Source organism: Leptonychotes weddellii, chromosome 4 (assembly GCF_054177405.1).
Source record: "Leptonychotes weddellii isolate Sample4059 chromosome 4, ASM5417740v2, whole genome shotgun sequence".
NCBI lineage: Eukaryota > Metazoa > Chordata > Mammalia > Carnivora > Phocidae > Leptonychotes > Leptonychotes weddellii.
The window spans coordinates 111,985,953-112,007,843 of record NC_138372.1 but is presented as its reverse complement, the minus strand read 5'-3'; the positions used below and the strand labels follow the sequence as shown (position 1 = coordinate 112,007,843).

General features: G+C 40.0%; 1 protein-coding gene across 1 annotated transcript in view; it reads right to left on the bottom strand.

Moving 5' to 3' along the window:
* The window catches only part of SGK3 (serum/glucocorticoid regulated kinase family member 3), a 126,857-nt gene extending 106,722 nt beyond the window's left edge, over positions 1–20,135 (bottom strand). Inside the window, exon 1 of the mRNA XM_081817124.1 lies at positions 19,866–20,135. The gene's annotated coding sequence lies outside the window, so the exon portion shown is untranslated. The remainder of the gene's footprint in view (positions 1–19,865) is intronic.
* Between the last annotated feature and the right edge of the window lie 1,756 nt (positions 20,136–21,891).

Sequence of the window (21,891 nt, the reverse complement as noted above, 5' to 3'; positions counted from 1 at the left end):
TTTTTTTTTTTTAAAGATTTTATTTATTTATTTGAGAGAGAGAGTGAGAGAGAGAAAGAGCACAAGAGGGGGGAGCGGGAGAGGGAGAAGCAGACTCCCCGCCGAGCAGGGAGCCCGATGCGGGACTCGATCCCGGGACTCCAGGATCATGACCTGAGCCGAAGGCAGTCGCCTAACCAACTGAGCCACCCAGGCGCCCTGTTTATGACTGTTCTTAACTGTTGTTGAATGAAACTGTTCTTAAGAGTAAAGCTGTTTTGATGTAAGAGTGAAGTTATGTCAGAATTTCATCATCTCATCCATTATTGTTGATAAGCACTCCGTAGCACAGCTGCCGAGGGCCTTGCTTGGGGCTTATCAATAAAACATATGAAGCAGCAACTATGGCAAGGGGACATTTAGATTATAAACACAGAGAGTCTGTGAGGACTATCTGTGAGTATTCAGTCTGGCAAGGCTATTTGCTGATCTAAATAGATCTCCCAAGACCTGGTGAGCTGGTGGGTCCTGGTGCAGGAAAGGCCGCTCTTACCGACAGTGGTGAAACTCACAGCGGCCCCAGGAAGAACATCTTTCCCACCAACATCAGTGCCGTTGTTCCTTATCAACATGCTCCGGCAACAAAGGACTTTTACTTTTGCTCTGGCTGCTTAATGTCAGCTCTCGGTTGGCTGAGCTCTCTGAGTACCAACTATATAAAGGTATACCTCAACTAAATTTGGACTTTATTTCTTTCATCTCCCCTTGCCTGGAACAATAATGTAATTTCTGATCTATCATTGGTTTGGAGTTTGTTATTTCTTTATTGACTTAGTAAGAGACATTATCCTGTATGCTATTGGCTTATGAAATGCCTACAGCGAACCTGCAAGAAATAAATGGCTGGTGTTGACCTTAAAAATAAAACGTCCAGTTATTTTACCAGCAAAAGATGGGTTTATTCGGGAATAAAAAAGAATTGCAATCCCGGACAAGCAAGCTGCAGCAAAACCACAGGCAAGTCCAGAGAACAAAGGAGTAGTAGGTTCTTTTATAGAGAAGGGGGGTAAGTTGGGAAGGCAGTTATAAACAAAAAATCCATTGGAGTAAACCGGGAGCTGGAAGTATAGTGGATTTTCACTGGCTGGGCTGTTGGGTGAGCGTGAGATAGGGTAAGTCTTTCTTCCTTCTGCTGAGGTAGTAAAGTAGTATCCACCTGCAAGGTGCATCTCTTTCTGTTGGGTCTGCAGTTGCCTACGAGTAGTAAGGTGTGAGAGCTCTGCCTGCCGAACCTCCTGACCCATTTTAGTGAGGTTTCCCATTATTAATTTTCACACTGGTAAAGACAAACTCAGTCTCAGAGCATAATTTGTCTCCTAAAACCAAACAGTATACTACAGTGATATTGTGGTTTATATTAAGAAATACATATATCTGGTCTTCCTCAGTTTCTGGCAGAGCTCCTAAAATCCTCCTAAGTGTTAAAAACAATAAAGATGAAACAGGTGTCTTTCGTCATTCATATAATAAGCCTGTTTCAATCACACCTGAGTTTATGTTAATGAGGTGAATTTTCGAAAACCCGAAGGTAATATAAGGATAGGGACTGGTTGCCAGGGGAACCAATTTGATTAGATCAGAGGGTTGGAACTTTCAGTCCCACCTACACACCCACCCCCCACCTCTGGGGAAGGGAACGGGGCTGGAGTTCAAATAAATTCTATACAGATTTAATAGAACAACCAATGGCCAATGACTTCATCAACCATACCTACATAATGAAGCCTCCATAGAAAACCAAAAGGACAGGATTCAGAGAGTTTTCAAATTGGTGCACAAGGTGTGGGGAGAGTGGTGCAGCCCTGACTGAGGGCACCCCTCATCCCTTCCACATACCATGTTCTACGCATCTCTTCCAACTGGTTGTTCCTGAGTTATATGCCTTTATAATAAACTGGCAATGTAGTAAGTAAACTTTTCTTCTGAATTCTGTGAGCCACCCCGGCAAATTAATCAAACATGAGGAGGGAGTCATGGGAAATTAAGTTATACCTGTTGGTCCAAAGAACAGGTAACAACCTGGCCTTGCAACTGTTGGCTGAAGGGGGTGGGGACAACAGTTCTATAGAACTGAGCTCTGAATCGGTGGGATCTCCAGATAGGCAGTGTCAGGATTGAGTTAAATTGTAAGACGCCCAGCTGGTGTCTCAGAATTGCTTGGTGTGCTGAAAAACTACCACACATTTATGACCAGAGTACAGAATTGTTCAGAGTATTGCATGTAAAGGAAAGCAACGGTTTTTTCCTTCACAACTACATGAATATGATTCCACAGGTACTGGCTTCCTTTTAAAATAAAAACAACCGACCATACCAATTCATTATCTAACAGCCACACCATACATCAATATTTCAAAAATGGTAAAAATGCTCCTAAAATTTACATTATCACTAATTTTTTGCTAGAAATCACGCAGATCAGAAAATATAACAAAAAACAGCAATCGTTTCTCCAACAGTTTTGCATGATCTGAGCCACACTTCCAATCTACTTTTCACTTCTCACTTTTCTACAGTGCATTCCACCCGTACATTTTAGAACTTTTGCAAATTAAGTTAGAAGTACTTGTTCACCTCAATTCATCTCTCGTGAATGGCTGTGTGGAACTCTAAATTTAAGTACAACTGAATTACTGTTCTCTGATTAGTGTAGAATAATTCTTGGATTCATGGCAAAGCCAGGCTAAATGACACTGTAAAGAAACCCTTTGTTTTCAAATAAATCAGTGGTTGGCTTTAGATAATGCTATAAAGAATCTTATTCATGGAGTGTACCCTAGTTAAAATTGTATAAGTTGAGAACAACAACAAAACTTCCATCTCTATTAAAATAATAATCTTTATTTAAAGCTGTTTTTTTCTATGTGGATTTAATAGAATCACAGAATTTTAAAGGTAGAAGGAAATTTGAGTAATTTATAATCCAAGAAAATCAAGTGGCTTGCTAAGGATCCCTTAATAAGTTAGTGGCAGATCTAACACTATAACTTGGGCTTTCTAAATTCCCTAGACAAGGCTATTAAGTATTATAGAATATTATCGATAGGTTATTATCAGCCAACATTTATCACATTCCTACTTTGTGCCCTTTACTATGCCAAGCATTTTTACACCCATCATCACTTTTCTAAGTTAGCTCATAAGATTTTTAAAACACTTAACAAAACTCTTACATTCACTACTTTAGACATTTAGTGTTGCCAACAGAGAATATTGCCACATGATCTAAATGGAAAGAGGAAATTCAATTACTGCAATAACTACACTACTTAAGAGGATGTGCTCCAACGACACACTTCGCTCTCAGAAGTTTCCCTCTCGGAGGTAGATAAAGATTTAGAAAACTTACGAACTCATGTCTGTGTACTGGCTTCTTTGCCAAGGACCTATAAAGACTTCTGTAGCTACCTACCCTCCTCCTTCACCCACTTCTATACTGTTTCCGTATCACATTCTTTTTCATTCTTCTGTAGCTACTCTTTGTTTGTTCTCCAATCTATGCTTTCTCCTAAACTGCTGTTGCCTCTGATAATCCAAAAATCTGGATAATCTAGAAACGATGTAGAATTTTTCCTCTACATTCTGGCCCACACCCATTTTTTTCTTAAAGATTTTATTTATTTATTTGAGAGAGACAGAGAGTGGGAACAAACAGGAAGGGGAAGAGGAAGAGGGAGAAGCAGGATCCCTGCTGAGCAAGGAGCCCGATGTGGGACTCAATCTCAGGACCCTGAGATCATGACCTGAGCCCAAGGCAACCACTTAACCAACTCAGCTACCCAGGCACCCCTGGCCCACACCCTGCATTTACCTAGGCCAAATGGCCTTCCAAAATGGTCACTGTAAGATGACAGGATTCATTAAATCAGAGATCATTCTAACTACAGTTTAAAAAAAAAACAACACACTAAAATGTGGGTATTTGCTTTTGTATAATCTGAAAACAACAGTCTATTTTTAAAGTGCATTATAATTATAATTTCTATATATGCTACAGGGCAAAGTAAAATTATATTGTCTTCACAAACACATGGTACTTAAATGTCCAAGTAGTTTTAGCTGAGGAAAAGAATTTACTGGTATTCATATATTGATATATTTTAAATTGCCTCTATTAACTGAATTTCACATGGCCTTTCTACCACTGCAAATTTTGAAATGTGGATTTTATAGAATTTGTGTAGGTCTAGATCAAATAATGGGACCATTGAAAATGAAAAATAAGGGGTGCCTGGGTGGCTCAGTTAAGTGGCTGCCTTTGGCTTGGGTCCTGAGATCAAGCCCCAAGTCCTGAGATCTACTACTCCCTCTGTCCCACCCCCTGCTTGTGCTCTCTCTCTCAAATAAAATAAAATCTTTTAAAAAAAGAGAGAAAATGAAAAATAAAATTCAACTACTCACCAATTCTGGTTAGTGTAAAGATGTGGTGCTATTTGTTACATTTTTTAGAGCTGTCACCTCCACCACATGTTAGCAAGTAAACTCATACTTCCTAACAGGTAGTTGATCAAATAAGAGTGTTGATTCAGGGGCGCCTGGGTGGCTCAGTCATTAAGCGTCTGCCTTTGGCTCAGGTCATGATCCCAGGGTCCTGGGACCAAGCCCTGCATCGAGCCCCACAACAGGCTCCCTGAGCCGGGGGAAGCCTGCTTCTCCCTCTCCCACTCCCCCTGCTTGTGTTCCCTCTCTGGTTGTGTCTCTCTGTCAAATAAAAAAATAAAATCTTTAAAAAAAACCAAGAGTGTTGATTCATTTGAGATGACATGAGTGTCAATACTGTTTGAAAAAACTATTTTAGTGCCCTTTATTAACAAATCCTATCACATAGACACAAAAGAATCATGGACCTGAGAAAATATCACTGAACTTAAGTTACATTTAAATTTTAATATTGAAAAGTAATGAAAGTAAATAATTTTTAATTTTAATTTTGTTTAAATAGCCCACTAAACATTATAAGTTCACATTTGTGTCTTTTATCTTGATAGTAAGTTTTTATATTTATAATAAAATGAAACGTTAAAATAATGCCTTAAAAGTATTATTAAGAGGAGTATCTAAGCAGAAGATCAATAAGGAAGGAGAAGACATGAAGAACACTATAAACCAATAAGACCTAATAGATATTTATAGAACAGTCCTACCAACAGGAGCAAAATACACAATCTTCTCATGTACACATGAAACGTTCTCTAGGAAAGCCCACATATTAGGCCATAAGAAGGCCTCACTAAATTTAAAGAGACAGAAATCATACAAAATATGTTCTCAGACAACAATGGATTGAAATTAGAGAGAGAGGAAATTCAGCAAATTCACAAATATGTGGAAATTAAACAACACATTCTTACATAACCAAGGGGTCAAAGAAGAAATCACAAGGGAAAAAAAAAAAGAAATCACAAGGGAAATTAGGAAATACTTTCAGATAAATGAAAATGAAAACACAACAAACCAAGCCTTCTAGAATTCAGCTAATATAGTGTTTGGAGGGAATTGTGTAACTGTGAATGCCTACTTTAAAAGAGGAAGATCTAAAAATCAACAGCTTAACCTCCCACCTTAAGAGACTAGAAAAAGAAGAACAAGGTAAACCCAAAGCAAGCAAAAGGAAGGAAGTCATAATGATTAGAGTAGAAATCAATGAAATAGTGAATTGCAAAACAATAGAGAAAATGAAAAGTTGGTTCTTTGAAAACTAATTAACAAGGTTGGCAAGCCTTTAGCCATACTGATCAAGAAGAAAGAAGAGTCATCACTAAAATAAGGAATGAATGGGAACATCACTAAAAATCTCACAGAAGTAAAAAGGATTTTAAGGGAATGCTATGAACAGTTGTACATCAACAAATTAGATGACCTAGATGAAATGGACAAATTTGTAGAAGGAAAAAACTACCAAACTAAAGAAATAGAAACTATCTAAATAGATATGTAACAAGAAATTGAATTAGTAATCAAAATTTCCCACAAATAAAAGCCAAGGTCCAGCTAAAGAAAAATTAATATTAATCTTTCATAAAATCTCACCCCTCTCAAGAAAAAGAAGAGGAAGGAATTCATTCAGGGAGGCCAGTATTACCCTGACACCAAAACCAAATAAAGATATCACAAGAAAATTATAGATCAATATAGGTGCAAAAATCCTCAACAAAATACCAGCAAACCAAATCCAGCAACATAAAAAAAGGATTATATACCATGACCAAATGTGATTTATTCCAGGAATGTAAAGTTGGATTAACATCTGAATACCAATCAAATGTAATATACTGTATTAACAAAATAAAGGACAGAAACTACACAATCATCTCAATAGAGATAGAAAAGGCACTTAAAAAATCTAACACTCTATAATAATAAAATCATAGCAAATTAAGAAGAAAATTTCCTCAAGCTAATAAAGGGCATCTACAAAAAACCCACAGCTAACATCACATATAATGATGAAAGACTAAATGCTCTTCCCCTGTTATCAGGAAGAAGACAAGGATATCGGCTCTCTTCACCTCCGTTCAACATTGTAGTGGAGGTTGTAGCCAGAGCAATTAGGAAAGAAAAAATTATAAAAGGCATTTGGATTGATAAGGAAGAAGTAAAACTATCTCTATGTGCAGATAATATGATCTTGTATATAGAAAATCCTAATGAATCCACCAAAAAACTACTCAAACTAATATGTAAATTCAGCAAGATTAAAAATACAAGGTCAGGGACGCCTGGGTGGCTCAGTCGGTTAAGCGGCTGCCTTCGGCTCAGGTCATGATCTCAGGGTCCTGGGATCAAGTCCCACATCGGGCTCCTTGCTCAGCAGGGAGCCTGCTTCTCCCTCTGCCTGCAGCTCCCCCTGCTCGTACTCTCGCTCACTCTCACCCATGCTCTCTCTCTCTAGCAAATAAATAAAATCTTTAAAAAAAAAAATACAAGGTCAATATTTAAAAATCATGGGGCACCTTGGTGGCTCAGTTGGTTAAACAGTTGCCTTCAGCTCAGGTCATGATCCCAGGGTCCTGGGACTGAGCCCAGAGTTGGGCTCCCTGCTCAGCGGGAAGAGGAATTGTTCAGTGGGAAGCCTGCTTCTCCCTCTCCCACTCCCCCTGCTTGTGTTCCATCTCTCGCTGTGTCTCTCTCTGTCAAATAAATAAAATCTTTAAAAAAATAAAAATCAATTGTACTGGGTGCCTTGGTGGCTCAGTCAGTTAAGCGTCTGCCTTCAGCCCAAGGCATGATCCCAGGGTCCTGGGATCAAGTCCCGCGTCAGGCTCCTTGCTCAGCAGGGAGTCTGCTTGTCTCTCTCCCTCTGCCGCTCCCCCTGCTTGTGCTCTCTCTCACTCTCTCTTTCTCTGTCAAATAAATAAATAAAATCTTTAAGATTTTATATATAGAGAGAGAGAACACAAGCAGGGGGAGCAGCAGAGAGAGAGGGAGAAGCAGGCTGCCCACTGAGCAGGGAGCCCGATGCGGGCTCAATTCCAGAACCCTGGGGTCATGACCTGAGCCAAAGGCAGACGCTTAACTGACTGAGCCACCCAAGCACCCCATAAATAAAATCTTTAAAAAAAAAAAAAACCAATTGTACTATAAAACATTATGTCAATTATACCTCAGTAAAAAAAAATCACTTGTATTTCTCTACAGTAGCAATGAGCAAACATAAAATGAATTAAGAAAACAATTCCATTTACAACAGTATCAAAAAGAATAAAATATTTAGGAATAAATTTTGACAAAAGAAGCACAAGACTTACACTGAGAACTATAAAACATTGTTGAAAAACTAGAAAAGATCTTAGTAAATAGAAAAACAACTCATGGTCATGGATCTGAACACAAAATATCATTAAGATGGCAATATTCTCCAAATCGATCTACAGATTCAATGCAATCCCTATCAAAATCCCAGTTACCATTTTTTCATAAATTGACAAGCAGATTCTAAGATTCGTATGGAAATGCAATAGCCCCAAAATAGTCAGTGCAATCTTGAAAAAGAACAAAGTTGGAGGACTCACACTTCCTGATTTTAGAACTTACTACAAAGCCACGCTAAGCTAATTAAGACAGTGTAGCACTGGTATTAGAATAAAAATGAGAGGGCGCCTGGGTGGCTCAGTCATTAAGCGTCTGCCTTCTCCTCAGGTCATGGTCCCAGGGTCCTGGGATCAAGTCCCACGTCGGGCTCTTTGCTCGGCGGGAAGCCTGCTTCTCCCTCTCCCACTCCCCCTGCTTGTGTTCCTTCTCTCGCTGTGTCTCTGTCAAATAAATAAAATCTTAAAAAAAAAAAAAAAAGAATAAAAATGAGAGTGCAGAAATATACCTTTACATTTGTGGTCAGTTGATTTTTTACATGGATGCCAAGATAATTCAATGGGGAAAGTATATAAAGATTTAAAAAATTTTTTAAAGTATTAAGTGTAACAGATTCCAGAGTATGTTGAGGATGGGTTTATTCTGTCCTCTTCATTCACTATCTGTGACCTTTTATTTCCTTTTAAAATTTTCTAATCACTTGAATTTCCTCAATATCTTTCTTACCATCTTTGCCCAGAACATAAATACGTTAGATAATGGAATAATATGAATTGAGACATAAAATGTTCTTTCATTCTTACTTGGTTAAACAGGAGCTCATTCCAGTAACTGCCAAGACACATGATATACCTACATTAGCTAACATCCATCAAAGATCATCATCATGATAGACTGTACCTGCTGATGGCTTTATCTCCAGATTTATATAAGTGGTGCTAAGTATCATCTTCAAGTGATTTTAGACAAGAGCATGACAACAGCATTTGTTAGAGTTGGCAAAGTTCACTGGGCATTGGTTGCTAATAGTACAAGTTTAATACCTCTGCAGATACTAACATAAGACATTCAAACCCTATATATTCAGAATTTAACCCATTCAGTAATTAAATTTAGAATTTTAAGCCCTTTTCTATTAAGCAAGAAATATGTGATATTTAAAACATTTTCAGTCAGCTTTCTTCTTGAAGTCTGGCACCAGTTACTAAATTAAAACAATGTAATCTCAGAATAATAAGGTAAAACTGAAAAGCCAGTCCTCAAACTCATTTAACCACTACCTCAACAGCAGATGGTAATCTGAGTTATCTGTAAATCAATTCTGCCAGTTCTTTCAGATGAGGGGTTTAAGCCCAGTCAGCCTTTACCCACTCCTCATAGGCATAGGAGACCTCCTAATAAATCCAGGTAGAAATGTTCAGATCAGCTCTGCCCTGTGTTGTCTGCATACAGCTCCCTTCAAAACCTCACTGAGCCCCAATTTGCTCATCTGTAAAATAAAACTACTCACCTACTCCCCAGAGTTATTCTGAACATTTAGTAAAATAATGTCTTGGGTGCCTGGGTGGCTCAATTGGTTAAGCTTCAGACTCTTGATTTCAGCTCAGGTCATGATCTCAGGGTCCTGGGATAGGGCCATGTGCTGTCCAGCTCTGCTCAGCACGGAGTCTGCTTGTCTCCCTCTCCCTTTGCCCCTCCCTCTGCTTGCACGCAATCACTCTCTCTCTCTCAAATAAATAAATAAATCTTTATAAAATAATAATATCTTAAAGTACCTAGTATGTGGTAGATACTCAACAAATATTAGTTCTCTTTTTTTTTTAAGATTTTATTTATTTATTTGACAGAGGGAGGGGAGACCATATGCAGGGGAAGGGGCAGAAGCAGAGGGAGAAGCAGACTCCCTGTGGAGCAGGGAACCCAACGCGGGACTCTATCCCAGGACCCTGGGATCATGACCTGAGCCGAAGGCAGATGCTTAACCCACTGAGCCACCCAGGCGCCCCTCAACAAATATTAGTTCATTTCTCTTTGCTCTCCACAAAGTAAAATACAGGTCACAAATGACAAAAACTACAAAAGTCCAGATGAAAGAAACTATTTGGCTTAGTGTGTATTAAAAAGGGCAGTATTATTTAATATTAAAGGAAACCAACCTTTATGTTCTACAAGTTTCAAACTAATATACTCTTAAGTAGGTAAATTATAACCATGATGATAAGATACAAGATACCATGGGGGGGGGGAGGAAATCAACTAACTTTGCATTAATTATGTTGTTACTGTCTGGCAGTTTTATTAGGAAACAACTGAGTATCCAGTTGGCAGAATATTGCAGACAATTTCAGTTAAATGATTCATCAAATAAGCCAACAAGAACTTAAGGCTTGGCTGTATTTGCAGTATTAGAATTTCTTAAGAGAAGGCTTCATACTGGGGCGCCTGGGTGGCTCAGTCGTTAAGCGTCTGCCTTCAGCTCAGGTCATGATCCCAGGGTCCTGGGATCGAGCCCCGCATCGGGCTCCCTGCTCCACGGGAAGTCTGCTTCTCCCTCTCCCACTCCCCCTGCTTGTGTTCCTGCTCTCACTATCTCTATCAAATAAATAAATAAAATCTTTAAAAAAAAAAAAAGAGAAGGCTTCATACTGAATCTTAAGACACCGCACTTGAGAAAACAGAAGGGAACAGGTCAAGATTCCCACAAAATACTGCTATCCTTTGAGACTAGACTACACAAGGATTCTTTTAAAAAGATTTAAAACAACAACTTTTGAGAGAGAGAGAGAAATCAAAAAACAGACTCTTAACTACAGAGGTGGTTAGCAGAAGGAAGGTGGGTGGAGGGTGGGTTAAATAGGTGATGGGAACTAAAGAGTACACGTGTCATGATGAGCAGTGAGTAATGTATAAAATTGTTGAATCACTATATTGTACACCTGAAACGAATATAACACTGTATGCTAACTGGAATTAAAATAAAACTTTAAAAAAATAAATAAAATATATAAAATCATGTTATTGGAAAAAATAAAACAACTTTCTTAAAGACATGGAAAAGGGAAAATAGAAAAGGACAGATTTATTTTCTATAAGTCAGGAAACCAATAGACATGATTTTTAAAATGATTTTTACAGTGGGTTACATATTGATATGGTTCAAACCAAGAAAATATAAAAAAGACATAGTGAAAAGTCTGCTTTCCACCCGTGTCCCTACCCACCCAGCTCTCACCACCCAATGCCAAATAGATAAACACTGTTAATTTCTTGGTAGCCTTGGGGTGCCTGGGTGGCTCAGTCGTTAAGCGTCTGCCTTCGGCTCAGGTCATGATCCTAGGGTCCTGGGATTGAGCCCATCATCGGGCTCCCTGCTCAGCGGGAAGTCTGCTTCTCCCTCTCCCACTCCCCCTGCTTGTGTTCCTGCTCTCACTATCTCTGTCAAATAAATAAAATCTTAAAAAAAAAAAATTCTTAGTAGCCTTCTAGAGTCTCTCTATGCTTAGACAAGCAAAGCAAAAATATATCCTTTTTCTTTCCTTATTTTTCTACACAAAAGTAGCAATTTATCAATACCATTCTGCATCCCAAAGGCAAATTTTTAAAAAATATTTATTTGTCAGCGAGAGAGAGAGACAGCGAGCACAAGCAGGGGGAGCAGCAGGCAGAAGGAGAAGCAGGGAGCCCGATGTGGAACTGGATCCCAGGACCCTGGGATCATGACCTGAGCTGAAGGCAGACACCTAACCAACTGAGCCATCCAGGCATCCCCCCAAAGGCAAATTTTTAATCCTAAATATCCAATGAAAGCAACAAATAAATTCAATAGGACAGGGACTTTTGTTCATACATGAGTGGACCTTTAAAAGGCGAAACATAAATGATGTTAATGTCAGTGGGAAGCAGAAATCAAGGAAATCTAAAGGAGGAAACAAAACTCAAGGAGAAAAGGTAGCTTAGTCTTATAAATCTCTTTAAAAATGTTCTCTGCTAAGACATTTGAGTGTCTTATCTTTCATTAATTAAAAAGAAATCACTCCCTTACAGACAAAAAAACTTTAACCAAATATTCATGAGAAGAGAGAGTAGGGGTAACAGGAGATCAATCAGAAAAGAGAGCTATTTATGTCAGAATGGATTAAATACCAACTATGTACACAAAGAACTACAAAAATAAGAACAATTTTTTAAAATTATGGCAAAGTCTTAATTTCTAAATGTTTACTAATCCTGTTCAAATAAGTGCATGATATAGAACTTTCATGCTTAAGCCAGCATCAATTTTAGCATCATGTTGTTTGAAAGCTGAATAAAAATGTCTTTTCAAAACCTTTTTCATTAATATTTATGAAAAAAATAGGCCTTTACTCTCAGTGTAGCTTAAGCAGCTATTGTCTTGGTGTGAAGCTCCTCAAACCATCTGGCCAAAGCACCTTTATAGGTGAGCTATGTTGACATGAAGCCAGCTACCTGGGCGTGACTTGAGAGTCTCCAGGGGCAACCTAACATTCTTGCAACCAGTATTGCTTCTTCTCTGACTCCTAAGGATGAAAGGCTGATCTATGCTTCTCACTAATGTCTATCTCTGCTGATGAAAATCTGAAAGGAAAGGGTTTGGAATCTTGACATACCACTTCTCAAAGATTACTAACTTTTAATCTAAAATAGCCTTCTTAGTCTTCAACTTACTTAAAACCAAAGAGATTGCTTTAAACCAGATATCTAGAACTAGATGTATTTTCTGAAGGGAAGAGTCAGCTTATCTAAAACAGTCTATTCAATCCATAACATAGCTAACATCTTCAATGGGGAAAAAGTAGCACAAAACAATGCTACTGCAATAACATGAACTCTCCCCCCATTATAAACAGTTTTAAATTGTATTACACATGCCAATGCTTAAGGAAAACCAGCTTATTTACAGAAGAGGAGGTGGGTGGAGACTTCTGTGGAAATTTTGAAAGGAATTACTGGGTATTCTCAAGGGCTTTGAAGGTTGAAACCACTATTCTTTATAATGTCTACCTTGCCTCCCAAACTAAAAGCTTTCCTTTCCCTTATTAAAGGCTTGTTCTTAACTGTATCACCATGATTAGTACCTTTTTGCTCGACCAAAATGAAGAGAGTGGGATGGAGAAAGAACAGAAATTTCCTTAAAGCAAAAGCTGTAAGAAAAGGAAAAAAGAAAAAGGTCAAAAGGCTACTAAGCTTTCAGAAAGGGGGAAAGGCAGCAAGGGGACATAGGAGGAACGTGTGAGAGATAGCTCTGGACATGCTCGGTGGGTGGAGAGATGCTCGCCTGCACAGGTGCCGTCTGGAAAGACTGGTGGAGTTAGTATGCAACTAGGGAGTTGTATGCATGAAATTATACTAAGCCACTAACTGAGATAGGCTATAATAGAATAGGATCACAAGGAACTTCAAGGTCATCTACTCCTACCATTGGTGGGAGCTTTGTTAAACCAAGGACTCCAAACCATGTGCTTATCATTAGGAGACTGTTTCAAAACATCTAAAGTTCAGCTCTTCTCATTTTTTAACTGAATTTAACACTTTTCCTTGGATCAAATCCATTACTTCTGCTTCTCCTGCAGTGATCACAATCACATGTGGGTATTCCATCGTCTCTCTTCTTAAACATCTTGTATTTTGGATGTGCTTAAAATACAAGTATTGACTGACCTCCATTAGAAGGATTTATGCTGATCTGGATGGATTTATCAGTCCACCCATTACCCTCACCTCATCCCCTTGATGAGCAGTAGTATAAATTTCCATGAGTGTTATCCAGGTTTAGGGTATGGCTGGTGGCCAGGAAACTGTAAAATAACTGGTTCAAACATGCATAGAATCCATGACGTTGGTTGGCTACATAAACATGATTCTCTAGCCAACAAAGCAAGCCTGTATAAGAGAAATTTTTTAAATGGCATTGAAAATATGGATACACACAGAAGTTTAGAAAGATGTACTCTAAAATACTAATAGCGATTATTAATGGATGGTAGATTTATTGGTGATTCTTAGTTTCTTTTTCTTTAAATTTTTCTTGGAAAAAAATGTATTACTTTGGTGATTTAAATATATTTTAAAAGACACAAAAGAGAGAACATAGAAGTAATGGAGCTAGAAAATGGATAAGTTATTAGCTATGAAGTGGAACACTATGTAGCTGTCAAAATTTATGTAGATCTACAGATGTACACAATAAAGTGTTAAACAAGAAACAAAAGAACAAATTGGGTAGAATGATTCCCATTTAAAAAAAACTCAATGTACACAGGATGCCTGGGTGGCTCAGTTGGTTAAGCATCTGCATCCAGCTCAGGTCATGATCCCAGAGTCCTGGGATCGAGTCCCACATCTGGCTCCTTGCTCAGCAGGGAGCCTGCTTCTCCCTCTGCCTGCTGCTCCCTGCTGCTTGTGCTCACACACACTCTCTCTCTGACAAATAAACAAAATCTTTAAAAACAATACAAAACCTCAACATACATTTATAGATATACAAATTTATATAAACATGAGGAAAAGTCTATAAGGATATAAAAATTGAGAGTGGTTATCTTTGTGGGTAAGATTAGAGTGGAGAGGACTCATTTTTTTACTTAACATATTTCTCAGTTGCTTGAATTTAAGGGCATGCATACCTTTGTAATTAAAAATAACATTTAGGGGGCGCCTGGGTGGCTCAGTCGTTAGGCGTCTGCCTTCGGCTCAGGTCATGATCCCAGAGTCCTGGGATTGAGCCCCGCATCGGGCTCCCTGCTCCGCGGGAAGCCTGCTTCTCCCTCTCCCACTCCCCCTGCTTGTGTTCCCTCTCTCGCTGTGTCTCTCTCTGTCAAATAAATAAATAAAATTAAAAAAAAAAATTTAGAAAATATGAGACAGGGCGCCTGGGTGGCTCAGTTGGTTAGGCGACTGCCTTCGGCTCAGGTCATGATCCTGGAGTCCCGGGATCGAGTCCCGCATCGGGCTCCCTGCTCGACAGGGAGTCTGCTTCTCCCTCTGACCCTCCCCCCTCTCATGTGCTCGCTCTCATTCTCTCTCTAAATAAATACAATCTTTAAAAAAAAGAAAATATGAGACAATAATAAAATTAAAATGGGGGAAAGAGATGATGTATAGTGTTTTCTTGGGAAACTAAGGATATGATTCTTATATTCCTTCTTGGCTAGTCATATATATAACATGCATGTGTATTAGATTATATAGGCTATACACTTGGTCCTATATGTATGTTTGTCTGCATATATGCACACTGAGTTGGAAACCAGATCATTTTAAGTTAACTTTAATCTATTTTTATTTTAAAAACAGTGAGGTAAATAATTAGAGTAATAAAGGTCCTTCTCATTTTTTAACTCAAGCAATTAGTCAAGTCCTAGTGAAGCCTCACTGTACCTGAGGACATTTCATCCAGCTGTCTGTGGAATGTCTAGTCCATCAACGAGTCCAATTTTGTGTATGAATGAATATATTACATATGAAGTCTATTTTACCTATAGGAAAAAAAAAAGTTTGGTATTGACTGGCATAGCAAATATATCAGGACCCTGAATGGAAGCACTTAACCTAAATCATATTCATTATTATATGCAATGTAAATACAAATGTCATTTATTTAAAATCACAAAACAGTAAAAGGAGTAACATTATCTCAACACTATAGACATTCTCCAAAAAATGTATGCCTTTAAAAAAGTAAAAATCCAGGCCTTTATTCAACCAAAAGTCTGTCAGATCATTCCTATTCTCAAGTTAAAAGCCACAAAATCAGCCCTCTACATTTTAATTATCTGCAAACTCATATGGTGGCCTGAAGCAACAGCTAACTAGAACGACCCCTCCACACTTGGTGCTACAAAGGAGCTCTGCCTGCCAATATCACACACCAGTAGATGTTTTTAATCCTTGCCAGACATTCTTTGATCCCATGTAGGTTTTCCCTGTATTTATGGCCCCACTGGGGGAGGCCAGTACTCTGCACAAATCCACCATGAGAATTCACTAAATATCTCTTACTTCACCCACACATCTCCTGTCTTCCCTCTTACATAGTATCAATCTCTTACCTTACAACAATTCCCTTCACCCTCCTTTCACTCACCCCCATCCCCACCCTAGGAAAACAGATTTTGGTTTTGAATAATAGAAGAAATAGTGGCTACAAGGAGATGGACCAAGACAGGTATTCAGGACCTGTGGGAAAGAGGAGAGGCCCTGGGAAACTAGACAAGGGCAAGGATATTGTACACTGCCCCAATTCCCTTTGAAAATCCCCTGGCTCAGCTTCAGAGAGGTAATAAAATTTTACTTATCGATGCTCTGACTCAGCCCTCCACATTTGATTTCCACGTCGTCTTCCTCAGCAATGACAATTAACTCAAAGTTAGTACTGAGTTAAAATTACTTTGACTTGAACTTCAAGATGTGGAATCAGCACCTCTTAGATTTACTTTTCTCCATGAAATAGAAAGGAAAAAAAAAAAAGTGAAACGAGAACAAAGATGCCACCATAAGGAATGGAATAGGTAAAGGAAAACAGAAGCCTTGAATCCCTTAAAATAACATGGGAGCTGTTTCTGTCAGGAATAACATGTTACATAATTTGAGTTTCATGAATCAGCAGTTTAGTCAGTAATTTACATGAATTAAAAAGAGAGAAAATATGAGGATTGGAAAAGGTAAAGTGGTTTCTGACACAAGACAGTTTTCAAAAGTATTTTATTCCACCCCCACACAGAAGAATGTTGACAGGCAGATGACTCAGTCTGGCTTCATTAAGAGCTTCTTACCACCTCATATGCCTCATGGGAAAGGCCACCCTATCTCTCTTTTTTCCATGATACCCTTCTCAATTCCTCCCTGCAGGTAATGGCCATAGTTTCCCCCCTAATTGTAGGTTAACTCTCTGCAGGTCACATACTTTAGGAAACAGAGATTATACTAGAAGGATATAAATAGTTGAGGGGTTTTTTTGTTTTTTTTTTTTAAAGACCCTTTAGGGGTGCCTGGGTGGCTCAGTTGTTAAGCGTCTGCCTTTGGCTCAGGTCATGATCCCAGGGTCCTGGGATGGAGCCCCGCATCGAGACCCACATCGGGCTCCCTGCTCCACCGGAAGCCTGCTTCTCCCTCTCCCACTCCCCCTACTTGTGTTCCCTTTCTCGCTGTGTCTCTCTGTCAAATAAATAAATAAAATCTTTTAAAAAATAAATAAATAAATAAAAATAAAAGACCCTTTAGGGGCACCTGGCTGGCTCGGTCAGAAAGCGTGTGACTCTTGATCTTGGGGTCGTGAGTTCCAGCCCCCTGCTGGGTGTAGAGATTGCTTAAATAAATAAAACTTTTTAAAAAGAGACCCTTTATACTAACGTACTTAAAACATTTCAAAGAACACAGTAGTAGTAGTGTCAGATGCTTCAAAAAAACTTGACAATACCTATGATCACTGTGTTTGAACCTGATCATAAATCTAAGTAGCTTAATTGAGTTCACTGACACTGAAGACCTACAGTGATTTGTAGTCCTTAAAAATGAACTTCAATGAGCGGGGAGAGATAAGGAGGGTGTCGACACAAACAATGAAACCATATGTCTAATCTAAACTATCTTCAAATCAGAGGAAAAAAGAAAGATGTTTGAGAAGAGAACAAAATAACCAGCCTACTGCTTTTTTCAAAAACCAGAGTTGACAAATCCTAAGAAATGAGTCCAAAGGGCATTCTCATCTCTTCTGTCGAAAAGATGTTTATTATATCAGATACTGTTTGAAATAACTGAGAGACATTGGTATAGGCCCAGAAATCTCTTAGGCATAAATCAATTACAGTATTTGAGAATCATAATGTTTGGAAAGAGCAAGAAATCTGAAGTCATTTGGAATCATTCATTCCACAATGTTTATTACTGGCTGGCACATGCCAGGCACTGTCCACACACCTGCTCTCTATTCAAGCTCTCTCTCCCACCAGCTGTACAATCCTGGCTAAAACATTTTACATTTCTATGCCTCAGTTTCCTCATCTGTAAAAACAGGAATAAAAAATGGCTGCCAACTTCACAAATATATCTGGAAGCACTCTGTAAACCATGAAAGCGTTAGTCGTCATTTCGCTTAACTGAATTCATGAACGCCACTGTTTGTTGTACCGTAAGTTATATCAGAGGAAAAGCGAGCCTTCCTGCTTCCAGGAGACACCTCATAATCCTATTAAATAAGGCTCAGAGTCTCATTTAATCATCTCTCTGGAAACTTAAATGGGAGATAGAGAAAGCTAGAAAGAGAAAGCTAGTATGACATGCAGATTTTGACATCAAATTGATAATCACCATAATGACAAGAACCATGATTCACCATTTTGGGTCTCTTCCAATCTGACCATCAGGCCAAGGACTCATTTGAAGAGGGTACTTTATTTTGGAAAAATATTCTCTATGTCTGCAAATCACAAAATGGACACCTACCAGGTTGATCTATCAACTCAACGTTACTAACAGCAAATGGCAGTAAAATTACAAAGCATTATTTATGTTGACGTGTACAAGCAAAAAGTCTATTTTATAGTACATTTCACTAAACTATGGTTTCATCAACTGTCAAACAGATGAGGAACAAAGCTCCTTTTAAAAACAAAATTAGGCTCCATGTAGTGGCAGTTGAAAAAGGGGGAAGTTCTGGTCTCTCCAGAGTTAGCTAATGATGGGCACTATGGTGGATAAGAAAGACTGTCTTACAGATGATGCTAGGGATCAGGCGGAGATCTGCAAGGAAGAGGTCTCATTCCCATAGCTCCAGACTCCCTTCCCCCAGGGAGTGAAGGGGTGGCGGCTTGTCTTACAGGAGTGGTAGCCAAGTGCGCCAGAAGGCACACCCAGTCCTAAAACATGCCTGAAACTTCCTCTAATGTTTCTAGCTCTTGCAATGACATTGGGGAACTGAAGTGTACACAGCCTCTTCACTGCTGGAACCGCTATAATTTAATATTTTGCGCTAACAATTTGAATTAATATTTATAAAACACTAAGAAGGAGCCCAAGCACGTGGTAAGAACCATTTGAGTGTTTATTAAATAAATAAGTCACTTCCCAGATTGCTTGGGTAAATCCTCAACCTAGAGACAAAGTAGAGAATCAAAACACACAACAGTCTAATAGTCTTAAATAAAGATTTGGGAACTATAGTGCTCTATATCTATTTCTGCAGCTCAAGTGTACCTGCAGCTCAAGCATATAGTCTCTTGCGGAGGACCAAAATTCTACTCACGGTTCAGAAATCACTGTGCAAAATTAAATGAGGAAAGAGTTTAAGTCTCAAGAGATAAATTCTTTCTCTTTTCTATCTTCCCAACCAACCACCACTAAAAATGACAAATCTAAAAATCTCAAAGCATTCTAGATGGTACATATCAACACTAAAGCTGTGGGAATCAATAGAGCCAAATTCACTTTAAAAGAGACGGAAAGGGTTTAAATCACAGAGAACCTAAGGTTAGTAACCCATTAGCCTCAGATTTCAGTCCGCTGGCAACAGGTTAATGATTCCCGTGCCCTCCACTCCCGGGGCCTCCTCCAACCCCAATCCTCGCAGGTGACCCGCGCCCTCTTTCGACCTCAGGTGGGGGTCTCCTACCCCCCCAGTTCCCGGCTCCTCTAAGCTGGGAAGCTGCGCACTGGGTTAACAATGTCCGTCCACCGACACGGCTCGAGCGTTTAGGAATCAAAAAGCAGAATCTGAATTCACCTCAAGGAAACACAGACCACAAACTCTTAGAGTCGGGGGCGGGGCGGGGGTATTGCTTCTCCCCTTCCACCAACTCGGAGGTTTTCGGGCTGAGGGGTCAGGGGAGCTGCCAAAAGACCCAGGAAAGTCACGTTTGCTCCGAGAAGAGGCAGCAGTCAAGGCCCGGGCACCGCTCGCCCCGCCCCGTCTCACCCACCCGGGGCCTCCGACTGCGGCCCGGACGCGCACGGATCCTGCGGCGGGCCCACCCGCCTCGGGTCCCTGCCAACCCCGCACCTACCCCGCTCCACGGTGCTGTCTCCTGGCGCAGCGGGCGCGGAGCCGAGCGCACTCGCGTTTCCTCCTTCCCCGCAGGGCCGCCGGGCGCCGCCGCTTCCTCCTTGACGCGTCACGGCGGCCGGCGGCTCCTCCCGCAGTGTGCCGGGCGGTACGGGAGAGCGGGGCGGCCGGCAGCGCGGCGGGAGGGCGCCCGCGCCGAAGCTGGGGCTGCCGGCGCCGGGCTGGAGCCGCGGGCTGGGCGGCCCCTGCTCAGGCGCGCCGCCGCCCCGCCGCGGAAATCTCTTCCCACAGCGCGCGGTCTGCCTCCAGCTTCGCCGCGTGCGCAAAGTTCAGGGGACACCGGTGGATCCTGTCTAGAGGCTCGGGCTCCTGCTCAGCGGGCAGTGACTGCTGCCCTGGGGCCCAAGAGCCGCGTGGGCCAACGCGCCCGGCCGCCCGGCGGAGACGACCCTGACGTGCCCAGCGAGCAGGACCGCTGGACAGCCAGGGGAGTAAGAGTCACCCCAGGAATGGCCTGGTGGGCCTGTGGCTGGGTGTAAATTGGAAACTCAGGGAAGTGAAATAAGTATCCTAATAATTTTGGGGAACAACTATGCTTCATTTAGTGTTATTTGAAGTTTTCTACTTTTTTTCCATCAGCAACGTTTTGGCTTTTGTGTTTATAGATAGAGAGTTCAGAAATTGGCAGATTCTGGGTACAAAGAAATTTCCTTTCCACACATTTTCCAAGTCCACTTTATTTATTTATTTATTATTTATTTATTTGCATTCCCATTAATCTCCAAGTCAGCTGAGGTCACACTTTACGGTTTCTTATTACTCTTTCTTATTCTTTAAATATAGAAGTTGCATTTTATTTGTCTCCCTTTTTTCCAGTTAAAGAGAGGTAAAGAAGATGAATGGAAAACTAAAAATGACATGATTCAGTGCTCGTGGTATAAAGTGGTTAGCATTTGGAAGCAGAGCAGGGTTGCGTTTGCCCCACAACACTACTGTAGTTTAAGTTTTATCAGATATCACTTGAAGATAGATTCAAACGACTATATAAAGATTACCATATCTATATCATGTTTTTGATTTTGAGGCAATGATCTATACTTCAGATCATATGATTCCAGAGACTATGTCATAAATCTATGAACAAATAAACTTTCAAAGGTAATTAGAGGAGCCAGCATTTATGTGTGGCTTCCCTAAATTCAGGGTACATTTCCTTATGTTTTAAAATAATATTCAAAAATTTAACCCACAGGTAAAGGTGAGAATATTCATTTGTAATGTCAGTTAACACAGTATGGCCTCCTTCTTAAAGAAAATGAATTGTGAATCCAATATTTTTATACTTCAAAACAATAATCCTGCAGAACTTTCTAAACAACGATTTTCAGTGGCATTCGGAAATAGATGTAAAATACAGTAGATACAAATCAACACACTGCCATGGTCCTTTGTCTGTTTCCATTGTGATCCACACAATGAGGCACAGAGAAGCTACAGAATTTCCTCCCTTGTACCAAAATCAACAAATGATCAGTGTATCTCTTAATTAAAACCATATTCACCATGCTGAAAAATTTCTCAGACAAAAGGAAATTTTGTGTCAATAAACTCCAAATATAATGACATCATTCTCGCTTTAGAGATACATACCTGGCTATGACATTTCAACTTTTCCTTCCCTCTCTCCTTCCCTCCCTCACTTCCTTCCTTCTTTCCTTTCTTCCCTCCCTCCCTCTCTCCTTCTTTCCTTCCTTCCTTCTTTCCTTCCTTTTTTTCTCCTTAAAAAACAAACATCTGAGAGTCATTACATTTCCAGAATGTCTTCCTGCTGTGAAGCGCGTGTGCGCATGCACGCGCGCGCGCGCGCGCACACACACACACATACATGCATACACACCACCTCCCACAAAATTTTAAGACAAGAAGGTGGGTGAGCCACATTCAACTGATAAGAAGTTGTGTATTTTGCATTTATAATCTGAGAGCTGCAATTTCCTAGCTTAATTTCTCAGAATACTAGAGGTTGT